A 12021-nucleotide genomic window follows, 5' to 3' on the forward strand; every position below is an offset into this window, starting at 1 on the left:
AAAACCCGATCTCCTGGGTTAAAGATCCGGACCCGAGCCTGCCGATTATACACCCGACTTTGAGCTCGCTGAGCTGCCTCCATATGTTCATTTACCAGCGGCAACACGGTTTCCATACGTTCCTGCATCTGGGTGACGTATTCAACAACACTTTTATATGGTGTGGGTTGTTGCTCCCACGCCTCTTTGGCTATGTCCAACAGACCACATGGATGTTTGCCATATAGTAGTTTGAAGGGCAAGAACCCAGTAGAGGCCTGGGGCACTTTTCACACTGCGAACATAAGATAGGGCAGAAGGAGGTCCAAGTCCTTTCCATCCTTAGCTACTACTCGTTTTAACTTTTAATGTTTGATTAAACCTTTCTACTAGGCCGTCAGTTTTCGGGTGATAGACGGATGTCCTTATTCTGTTTGATATTCAGCAACTTACAGATCTCCCACATGACCTTGGACATAAAAGGAGTCCCCTGGTCAGTCAGAACCTTTTTGGGTATCCCCACTCGGGAAAACATCTCCACTAACTCTTTTGCTATGAGTTTGGCCGATGTATGTCGCAGTGGCACCGCCTCTGGGTACAGAGTGGCGCAGTCCAGGACGACCAAGATGTGTTGGTGCCCCTAGCAGACTTCGGTACTGGGCCCACGAGATACATAGCGATTCTCTCAATAGGTACCTTGATAATCAGGAGGGGCACTAAGGGACTGCAGAATAGGTGCTGGGGGCTAGTGGTTTGGCAGGTCGGGCAAGACTTACAAAAGTCACCCACCTCTCTAAAGAGACTGGGCCAGTAAAACTGTTGTAGTATCCGGTCCTGTGTCTTCGCAGTCCTTTTCCTAAAATAAAGTAAAAAAAACATATTAGATATCGCCGCGTCCGTAACAATAAGATATGAGGAGGAAAGAAGTGCATGTAAAACTCGGAGACATGACTGTATGGATGCACAGATCTGGGGAAGGGTACAAAACATTTCTGTTGTATTGAAAGTTCACTGTGGCTATTATAATTCTTAAATGGAAGAAGTCTGGAACAACCAGGACTCCTCCTAGAGCTGGCCAATCTACCCAAACTAGTAATCGGGGGAGAACGGCCCTTGGTAAGAGAGGCGACCAAGGACCCAATGGTCACTCTGGCTGAGCTCCAGAGGTGCTGTGTGCAGATGGGAGACACTTCCAAAAGGTCAACCATCACTGCAGCATTTCACTAATCTGTGCAATATGGTAGAGTAGCCAGAAAGAAGCCTGTCATCAGTAAAAAGCACATAACCTACCTGGAGTTTGCAAAAAACACTTAAAGTACTTGCAGGCTGTGAAAAACAAGATTCCCTGGTCTGATGAAGCCAAGATTGAACTTTTAGCCTTAGATTTAAGCGCATTGTCTGGAGGTAACCAGGCACTGCTCATTACCTGCCCATTGCCATCCCTATTGCATGGGGATGGCAGCATCATGCTGTGGGAGTGTTTTTCAGTGGCAGGGGCATGGAGACTAGTCAGGGTTGAGGGAAAGCTGAATGGAGCAAAGTACATAGATATTCTTAATGAAAACCTGCTCTAGGATACTCAGGACCTTGGTCTGCTCTGAAGGTTCACCTTCCAATAAGACAATGACCCTAAGCACACAGTTTGGACAACTCTGTGAATGTCCTTGAGTGGCCCAGCCAGAGCTCTGACTTGGACCAAATCGAATATCTCTGAAAATGGCATTGACGATCCACATCCAACCAGACAGGATCTGCAGAGTAGAATGACAGTGTGGTTCACTGTGACAGTTGTGGCCGTGCAGGCTGGCTGCATGCTCTCTCGTGTACTGGCTGCAGGCTGACACCTGTATATGCCGGTTGCTTGGGTCTGGGTGCTGGCTGCGGTTTTGTGTGTGAACTGTTGTCTATGTGTGTCTCCCCACATCCATATCTCTGTGGTTCCTGTCACCGGTGCCGAGCAGGCTGGCTGCATGCACTTTGAATACTGGCTGTGGGTGTTCCTATGTATGCTGGTTTTGTGATGCCTGCTGGCTGAGGCCTTGTGTGTGAACAGGGTCTGAGTATGAATGCATTTCTGTTTGTATCACAGAGTGATTCTGTCACTCCTTGTTCTTGTGTAGGCTGGCTGCCTGTACCCTCGTACTGGCTACAGTTATCCTGTGTATGCTGATTGTTGTTTGGGGCGTGCTAGTTGCAGCATTCTGTGACTGGTGTGAACTGACACTTGTGATTGTGTGTTCTGTGCTTCTGGTACTCCTGGTTCTGATGGGGTTAACATTCCCTGATCTGTGCTTGGGTGTGGCTTATCAGGTGCCCGTATTAATACAGCTATATCTGTGAGCTGGCTCTATCTGTGAGCCATCTGCCCTTCTGTGTGGTGTCGCTGGGTAAAGCATTGATGTTATTGCCTTGTCTGATCTTCTGTATCTGTTGTCTTGATCCACTCTGTTCAGAGGCGGCTCTAGGCTTTGTGAGGCCTTAGGCGAAACTCGAACATGAGGCCCCCATGAACACAAGATATGCAAGCGATAATAAAGATCAACTATAAAGAAAAACACCTTCTCAACATCCTATCATGCACCTCCAATACTGAGACGCTGTGCCCCCCAAAACTATACTGTAGAAACAGATAAACCCCCTAAAAATACTAGTTACACACAGATAGTGCCCCCTTCAATAATTATTGGAACACAATGCTCTAAAAAATAACTGTAACCATCAAATAGTGTCCCTGACACTAATAGTGTAACCATAATGTCCCCCAAAAATAACTGTGCTAAGCTGATACTGTGCCAGGGTGCCCCCCACAGTAATAGTGCTCCTCAAAATCTCAGCAATAGTAATAATTCTGTGTCAGAGTGCAATTAGTAGTAATAGTGCTCCTACAGTGCCCCCAACAGTAATTGTGTCCCAGAAGTAATAATGCTCCCATAGTCCCCCAGTTGTAATAAAGCCTGCTTATAATGTGCACCAGTACAAAAAAAATGCCCTGTTATGTGGCAGTAAAAAAACTAAAAACTTCCTCTTAGTGCCCCCAGTAGAGCCAATGTCCCCAGAGTGCCCTGATGTGATCAAATGACCCATACTGTGTGCCACTACAAAAAACACTTAGGGCCCCCAGTTGAGCTAAGGTGCCCGTAGTGCCCCTATAATTTGCGCCAGTATAAAATACTCCTATATTGTGCCCCCAGAAGATGCCCCCATAGTGCTCCTCCCCGTCCCCATAGTGCCCTTCATAATGTGCCAGTATAAAATGCACCTATAGACGACCCCACATAGATGCCCACATAATGCTTCTCTCCCCCCTTCCCCATAGTGGCACCAAAGTGGGTAACAGTATTAAATGCCCCTATATAATGCCCCCATAGTGCTCCTTTCCCCCACACTTCTCCATAGTGCCCCCATAATATGTGCCAGTATATAGGGCCCCCAGTAGAAGCCCCCATAGTGCCCCACCATAATATTTGACAGCATTTAGGGCCCCCAGTAGATGCCCCCATTGTGATCCTTCCTCCTTCTCCATAGTGCCCCCATAATGTGCCAGTAAAAAGTGCCCCATAGTGCCCCACAATAATGTGCCAGTAAGAAGTGCCCCCATATATTGTGCCAGTAAGTGTCCTCATAGTGCCCCCCATAATTTTCCAGTAAAAAGTGCCCCCATAAATGCCCCCCAATCATGTGCCAGTAACAAGTGCCTCTCCCCCAAATTATGTGCCAGTAACAAGTGCCTCTCCCCCCCAAATCATGTGCCAGTAACAAGTGCCTCCCCCCCCCCCCAAACCATGTGCCAGTAACAAGTGCCTCCCCCCAAATCATGTACCAGTAACAAGTGCCCCCCCCCCCCAAATCATGTGCCAGTAACAAATGCTATACTTACCTCCTTACGGCAGCAATGCGATGAAGGCCTCTTCCGGCCTGTGTCCTGTGCTGTACGGCTCAGGGGGCGCGCTGACGTCATCGCGCTGCCTGAACCAGCCTCTGATAGGCTGCAGGCCTTGTGGTGGCAGCCTATCAGAGGAACAGGGAAGGGAGACACCTCTCCTTCCCCTGCCCTGCCGCAACACAGTCATCTGTATCGCCATCCTGACGGTGATACAGATGACTATGGAGATAAGTGCTTCCACAATGGAAGCACTCATCTACCTGTGCACTGCCACCGCCTGCACTGTTGCCCACCGCACCCCCCTCGCAACGCCACTGGCGAGGCTCCCACCAGCATGAGGCCTTAGGCAGCAGCCTAAGTGGCCTAATGGAAGAGCCGCCTCTGACTCTGTTCCATGTTTAGTCTAGCAGTGCTCTAACTGCATCTGATAGTTTGGTAGTGCTAACTGCTTCTGATTTTGTCTGTTCTATGTCCAGCCTGGCAGTGCCTTCTGCTTCTGATCCAGTCTGTGCCATATCTTGCCTGCAGTGCCTTACTGCTTCTGATCCTGTCCTGTGCATGTTCTTCCTTCGTGAGAGGGCTCCTGCATTCTCCGGAGGGAGGATCTCTAGTCTGTGTGCAGCTCTGCCTGAGACCGCCGCATGGGGTCCAGGCATCTGCTTGTGTGTTGGTTCCCGTTTGTCATCTGTTCCATGTCCTGAGTATGTTTGGGTTCCTCTGGTCTGCTGGTGCACTTGGTTCTGTGGTAGCGCTATCATTTTACAATTGGCTGCAAAAGTAAATAATTGCAGTCTACGATAGAGATTTCATGATTGGATCTTTGAGTCTCCTAGGAAGGAATAAATATAAAGCAAAAAAAAATTAAAATCACCCCTTATCACATTTACAAATAAAAATACACAAAAAAACGGTGGTATCACATCTGATAATCCCTAAACAATTAAAATATGAAAGTATTTATCCCATAAGTTGATCGGCGTTACAAAAAACAAAATAAAAATGCCTGAATTACTGTTTTTGGTCACTTTGCCTTCTAAAAAATTGAATAAAGATTGATAAAGTCATATATACCCTGTAAAGGTATCAATAAAAACTATTGCTCACACTGTGAAAAATAACTCTTACACAGCTCTGTAGAGAGAAATATAAAAAGTTCACTTCAATGGGACCAGCTCCATAGTTGCCAGCTCTGTTTACTACAACTGATAGAGCTGCATTTTGTGGTCTACAGCGGTGGAGCTCCATATAAGATCTCTATTTACTATAAGGGTATGGCCACACAGTTATGTTTCTTGATGCAGTTTTGGAAGCCAAAACCAAAAGTGAATTAAAAAATTGGAGTTTTATCTGGCAATTATACTTTTCCAAAATTGCATGTAGAAACTTAATTTTGTGGCCGTACCCTAACAGGTATTATGGACAAGCATTACTAAATGATATAACCACTTTAGGGAAATATAGTGCAAATGAACATTATTGTTCAACTGCTTCTTCACGTGACCAAGAGATAGGACCAACAAAGCATTATGTATAACAACAGAACATTAGTTTTTAAGATCAACTCCTCACAATCTGGACAAGTGGACATCTGAAATCTCTCTGTTACACTGGCATAGTTATATCCAGTATACTGGGCAGATATACTGCCATCAGATTTTTCTTCATTGCTAATTTACGTTCTACTATTTATCTGGTAGAGAATAACATTTCAAATGCTGATTTACATCACAGTATGAATTGAGACTTCAGGACTGCTGAGATCCACCTTTTTTCCTTCCCTCTTCTATGCTCTTGCCATCTGAGATGCTCCTTACTCCTTTTACTATTAATAAACTCCAGGATGCCACTGCAAGCAACATCCAAGAGTCAAATATACTGCACTTTGCATCAGCACTTTGTGCTGTGCAGACCCCCCAGTGCACACGTCCTTCTTCTTCTCCTGCTGCTCTCTGCCATAGTGAACCCCAAGAAACCAAGTGAAAAAGTGAGCGACATTCAGATTACGTCAGCTATAGAAGAAGAGAGACCATTACATTGATCATCAATTTCTCATCCAAGGTATGTATTGTTATGACTGTTATGATGATGTCAACTTTGATGGCAAACTAAAGAAATTCTATAAAATAACAAAAATTGCAATATATTTTTTCTACACTATAATGGGGTATGCATATAATCAATTTTATTTTTATAAGTCATGATATGTTTGTTCTGTAATTGAAGCTGTCTGCAAGGGAATCCTGCTGAGGCAGCAAGGCTAACCTCCCGAGAATGAGATGAATATAGACCTCAGCCAAATGCTCTTTGGGTAACGTAAGAACCCTTCTGAGATTTTTACTAGGCTGGCTCCCTCCTCTGTACCTTAGACCTTTTAGCTGTTGAGACAGACTTACTTCTTGTACCTCCACAGTTTAGACTTGGTACCAAAAATTGCAACACAAGAATCTTTAAATTTATACCCTGGGTTGTGTGGATAATATGCATATATCTAGCTAAATTAGAAGTTATATTGTCAAGGATAATAAATCAATACACAGTACTTAATAGTTTTCCCCCCTCTACCCAAAAATGTGTACTTGTTTAGCTGTTCTTTTTTTATACAAAGGCCTGGTTTTCTCTATTACTGTGGTACTAGATCATTATTGGATTTGTTCATTATTTTACATTTATCATAGGCCAATTGGCCTGACTCTACATAAGTAACAATGTAACATTTAACATGAGTCTTTTTATGGCCATACAGATGACATTTAGGCAGGATAAGGTTACTGGCTTCCCTTAAGGTCTTGGCAGGGCAGTAAGTGTTAAGTATTGGTCAAGAAGCCCTTCGCACTTTCATGTCACTGAGTTAATAAAATATACTTATATTAGCATTTTAAATAATAAGTGATTCATTTTATTCAGTATATTCCTTCTATTCCATTAGTTTTATTGTGATTTATTTGGCATAGTTATAGTATGTTGATACAAATGTGGTGTTCCTCGTTTACTTCATATAACGGTATGTTATTTTCCAAACAATTTTGCTATATAGACAGTTTGTATTACATTTACTATGCACATTAGTACAAAAATACTTAGTCTACTATGGCAGAATGTGTAGTCATTTAAAAGGAACTCTGGTTATATTAAGTTATCACCTATAAATAGGATAGGGGATAACTATTAGATCGGTGGGGGACCCCCACTGATCACGAGAATGGGGACTCCCACGAGGCCCCCTGAAATAAACTGAGCAGCCTGTAAAGCATGCTCAGCCGGTCCATTAATTTCTATCAGAGTTCTAGAGATAGCTCAGTGCATGCCCGACTAGCCACTCTGTTCAATTCGGGGAACCCGATGGGGCACGGGTCTCTGTTCTCATGATTGGTAGGGGTCCCAACCATAGGATCCCCACTGATCTATTAGTTATCACTTACCGTGTTATAGAGGACCCTTCGTGACATGGTCACGGCTTTAAACCACAGGCCCTGAACTGCAGCGCAGCCACCAGCGGAATTTTGGCATGGTGTCCTCACCAAAATCCCGCCAGCAAATTCTGCCATGTGAATGAGCCCTGGGTATGTCAGGTTTCCATCATGAAGTCTGTAATTTTGCCAGTAAAAAATAGCACTGAATGCTGCACTATTTGTTCTGACATTTGTGACAGAATCTGCAGCAGAGATTCTTAAAGTGTTTTTGTGGAAGTTCAATATTGATGGCCTGTCCTCAGGATAGATCATCAATATCAGATCGGTGAGGTCTGACTCTCAGCACCCCCAAGTAAATGGGCCTGGGCTGCAATATCAAGCACAGCCACTTTACAATGTATGGCACTGTGCTTGATATGCTGTGAGGAGGCTGCAGCACTAGCTGTAGCACTGTAGTACCTCTTCAAGTAGCTGATTGGAGAGGGTGCTGGGAGTCGGCCTTCATTAATCAGATATTAATGACCTATTCTGAAGATAAAGACTCAGACACATATGTGAAACTATCCTTAAAGGGGTTCTGCACTTTGTTTAAACTGATGATCTATCCTCTGGCTTCTGATCGGCAGGGGTTCGACACCCGGGACCCCCACTGATCAGCTGTTTGAGAAGGGAGCGGCTCTCCAGCAGTGCCATGGCCTTCTCACTGTTTACCGCTGGCCGAGTGACGTCACGACTTGAATCAACTGGCCTGGGCGGGGCTAAGCTCCATTCAAGGGAATGGAGCTTAGCCGCGCCCAGTCTAGAGATACTAGTCCTGATGTCACTGGGCCAGTGGTAAACAGTGAGAAGGCCACGGCACTGCTGGAGCGCCGCTCCCTTCTCAAACAGCTGATCGGCGGAGTGTCGGACCCCCACCGATCAGATGCTGATGATCTATCCAGAGGATAGATAATCAATTTAAACAAACTGCAGAACCCCTTTAAACGAATATTCCCCCCACATTTATTCACGAGTAACTCTGCTATCAATTAACAGAGGCATGCAATCAATGAATTTGAAATAAAAATGCCCAGCATTGACCAACACTCCAATCATGCTTGGAGCATGGAGGGTTGCAGAAGCCAACCAATGATTACCCTGCGCCACTCCTTCCTGCTGGTTTTAGCTTGATCTCAGGGTTGGGAGTCTGACAGTAGTACTTTAATACGGAATGCCCTTAACCAACTGAGTTCAAACATTTTTTACCATGTCAATCCCAAATCTAGGAAGGCTCCAGGTGCCAGCCATAAGAAACCAATGCATATTACTGAATGTTTTTGGGTAAATGTATCAAAAGGTACAGCTTCACTTTGATAGTGAGTGACAGAAAGTGTTCTACTAAAGATGAAGAAAAATAAGTAAAGCTTTTATCTTATATGACGTATAATTATGGAAATGGGTTGCCTATTGCAGATAAATTGAATATCTGCTGCAATTCTACCTACACTGTAATCCAACCCTGCCTCTTTTCTTGCTCATATTTGAAGTGATTTATTCTTGGACACATACCGGTACATTTTAGCTTATTTAAGGGGGTTGTTGGAGTGACCTGTGTGCACAGAACATCACTGCTGCAGCCAGAAAAACAAATAGCAGTGGTGAGGACCACAGCAAAGCGCAGGAAGAAAGAAAGGAGAAAAATTGGTGGGTATACATTCATTTGTTATTTTAGGCTGTTTACAGGGTTTTTTCTATAACTCTTTAATAATGTCCATTATAATCTGCTAAGACTTCACTAACTGTAGGTTTCAGTGGCTCCTATGCAGGTTTCATCACTTAAAAAGTTGGAATCCCCCAACCAGTGGTGTACATAAAGGAGAGGGCGCATTGCAAAGATCAAATGGTTTTGTGTTTAGGCACCGATGACAACGGGAAATAGTGTTTTTAAACACACTCCATTACCATTGTGCCAGTTTACCAACACTTTTATAGCTCATCTAGAGAGGTTTTTTTTCCACAGGTTCTTGTTACCGAGAAAATGTGATGGGTCCCATTAGGGGCTGGGAATCCTCTTTTCAAAGGATCCAAAACATTTTCCTCTGTGCGCCTGGCTCTTTGGATTCCACTTTTCATAGAATAACAAACACTTCCCTAGAGATCAGCAAACCTTTTGAGATACGGTTTAGTTCTGGTTCGCAGAATTTTTGAAAAAGTTCAGTTTGGACCTGAATTGCTTTGTCCCAAACCAAACTGACTCCAGTTGCTCTGGAAATTGGTATATAACACAGTGGCGTAGCTATAGGGGTCACAAATACGACCGGGCTCCATAGCCAGGGGGCACACAGGGCCCCCTTGTCAGTGGCGCACCAGCAATTACTGTACTTTTCACTTTATAAGATGCAGTGTGTCTTATAACTGACTGCATACAGCGCAAGGACTTATAAAGTGTGAAAATTTAGTTTCTGATCATTTGGACTCCATTTTGTTTCTAGCCTGTGAAACTCCAGGTTGTTTGGAGAAGCTCCTGGTTGTTTTGAGAATCCGTAGTTATACCTGGTTTGCTCATAGTTGTTTTAAGAATTTAGATTTATTCCAGATCTGGAAATTGGCCATTCCAGGGTCTGTAATAATAATGGATGAACAGGATATAGACAGTGACCCTTGTAGTGTACATGTGTTGGCTTCCTTCCACTAGGGAGTGAAATTCTTTATTTAAATCTATATAAAAGCGGTAACTCTTTGGGGGAAGTCAGAAGCTCTTCCTACGAGGGGACGCCTTGCGTAGGGACCTAGGGGGTCATCATTTTAGACTCCGGTTTTAATAATCCCAACACTGGCTGTGGTTCTGCCAAAGTTATGTAGAGGCGCCGGCCTCTACATAACCTCTGTGCATCTACCACTGGTCTAAATCTATGCCTGCTTCCTAAACAGGCGTAGAAAATGATAGATGAGACGTGCCTGGTGGGCAGCCCACACAACGCCCTGTTTTTTAGACCTGGCGTGAGCAGGAAAAAAATTAATAAATTACAGATTGCAGTGCAAATAACCTTTGCGCCACAATCGGCTACAGATATATGCCAGAAAACTGGCATATATTAGTTCGTAAATAAGCCCACCCCCCAATCGAGCCTCTGACTGCTTTTATTGAATGGGCTTCCCAGCTGAAGTGTCGCTGACAGATGAAGTTTACTTAATCAGTGATGTAAGTTCTTTATTTTTTGTATATATTTCACTTGCAAAAGAAGGACATACATTTGCCTGATTATTATTATTGACTTAATAAACTTACTCATATATTTTACTATCCTTAAATTGGTATGTGTAGTCTCTCTTTAAAGAGTATCCGAGACTGAAGTCTTTCTGAAGACTGAAGTCTTTCTTTTATCAGCAAAACAACGTAGTGCACACTATGACCTGACGTTGTACGCAGACAGGTCACAGTGCAGTGCGTGCCTGGAGAACATCAGGGAGAGTGGCTGCAGGAGAAATGCTGCCGGACCCGGAGAGTGCCAGTGGAGCAGGAGAGGTAAGTGAATTTATTTATTTTGGGTCTGATCTGAGGTCTGATGAGGGGGTCTAACATGGAGATCTAAAGGGGTCTGAATGTGCTATTTCCCCCAGGTTAAGCATGGCCACTATGCTGCGGCCATTGTCACTGACTACCTTGCCCAGTTGGAGTTGCTGGGGTGACAGCCAGCAGGATTTTTGCTGCTTGATGTACTACAAAAACACCCAGTGGACCATGAAATACATGTACGAGGGGTGTTCAATAAGTTATCTACACCTGCATGTTCTGTCAGTGTTAGAGAGCTGAGCTTGTCTGTGCAGGTTGAGACAGATCTGGACACACAACACACACAGTAGAGTTCAGTCTTATGAAAGCTCTGGAAGTGACAGGCTGGCAAGAAAAGAAGCATAAAGAAATCCATAAAAGAATGATTGCTGTATATGGTAAAGTAAAGTTTTGTGCCAAGCAGTTAAAATAGGGTATGGAATCAATCGAAGATAACCTGCGTTCAGGGCAACCTGTCAAAGCATCTTCAGAGGAAATGTGCCGTAAAGTAGAGGCTGTGATGAATTGTCGGGTCTATGTTATAGCTCATTAATTAATCCTTTTAGTTGCCGTTTCCAGTATCATTCATGATGTTTTGAAGATGTCAAAGATCAGTTCTCAGTGGGTTCTATGAATGTTGACTCCTGAGTAGTGATGAGCGGCAGGTGCCATATTCGATTTCGACGAAATTCGCGAATATTCAATAGAATATTCGTTTTATATTCGTCGAAATCGAATATTCGTCATTATGCTAGTTATCGCGAATAATATGCGATTTAAAAAAAATCGCATATGCGATTTTTTTAATTTTTTTTTTTTTTTTTTTTTAAACTTAAAGGCTACTCTCCTATTGAAATCGCAAATGCGATTAATATAACACGAAATAATCGCATTTGCGATTTCAACGTAATTCTCAAATCCGACAGTACATTCTAGTATATGGAGACGTTACCATGGTGATGGGGACGCTCCATGAGCATGGCATATAGCAGGGATCAGCAACCTTCGGCACTCCAGCTGTGGTGCAACTACAACTCCCAGCATGCACACCTCCATGGCTGTTCTCAGGACTCCCAAAGAAGTGAATGGAGCATGCTGGGAGTCGTAGTTTGACAACAGCTGGAGTGCCGGAGGTTGCTGATCCCTGGAATATAGCATTACTAAGTAAAAATCGCAAATGCGATTATTTCGTGTTATATTAATCGCATTTGCGATTT

At 43.8% G+C, this 12021-nt stretch overlaps 1 protein-coding gene across 1 annotated transcript in view; it reads left to right on the forward strand.

Moving 5' to 3' along the window:
- The first annotated feature begins 5737 nt into the window (after positions 1-5737).
- MYOZ1 (myozenin 1) overlaps positions 5738-12021 on the forward strand; it is a 52372-nt gene continuing 46088 nt past the window's right edge. The window contains exon 1 of the mRNA XM_044300059.1: positions 5738-5920. The gene's annotated coding sequence lies outside the window, so the exon portion shown is untranslated. The remainder of the gene's footprint in view (positions 5921-12021) is intronic.

The sequence above is a fragment of the Bufo gargarizans genome, chromosome 6, assembly GCF_014858855.1.
Source record: "Bufo gargarizans isolate SCDJY-AF-19 chromosome 6, ASM1485885v1, whole genome shotgun sequence".
NCBI lineage: Eukaryota > Metazoa > Chordata > Amphibia > Anura > Bufonidae > Bufo > Bufo gargarizans.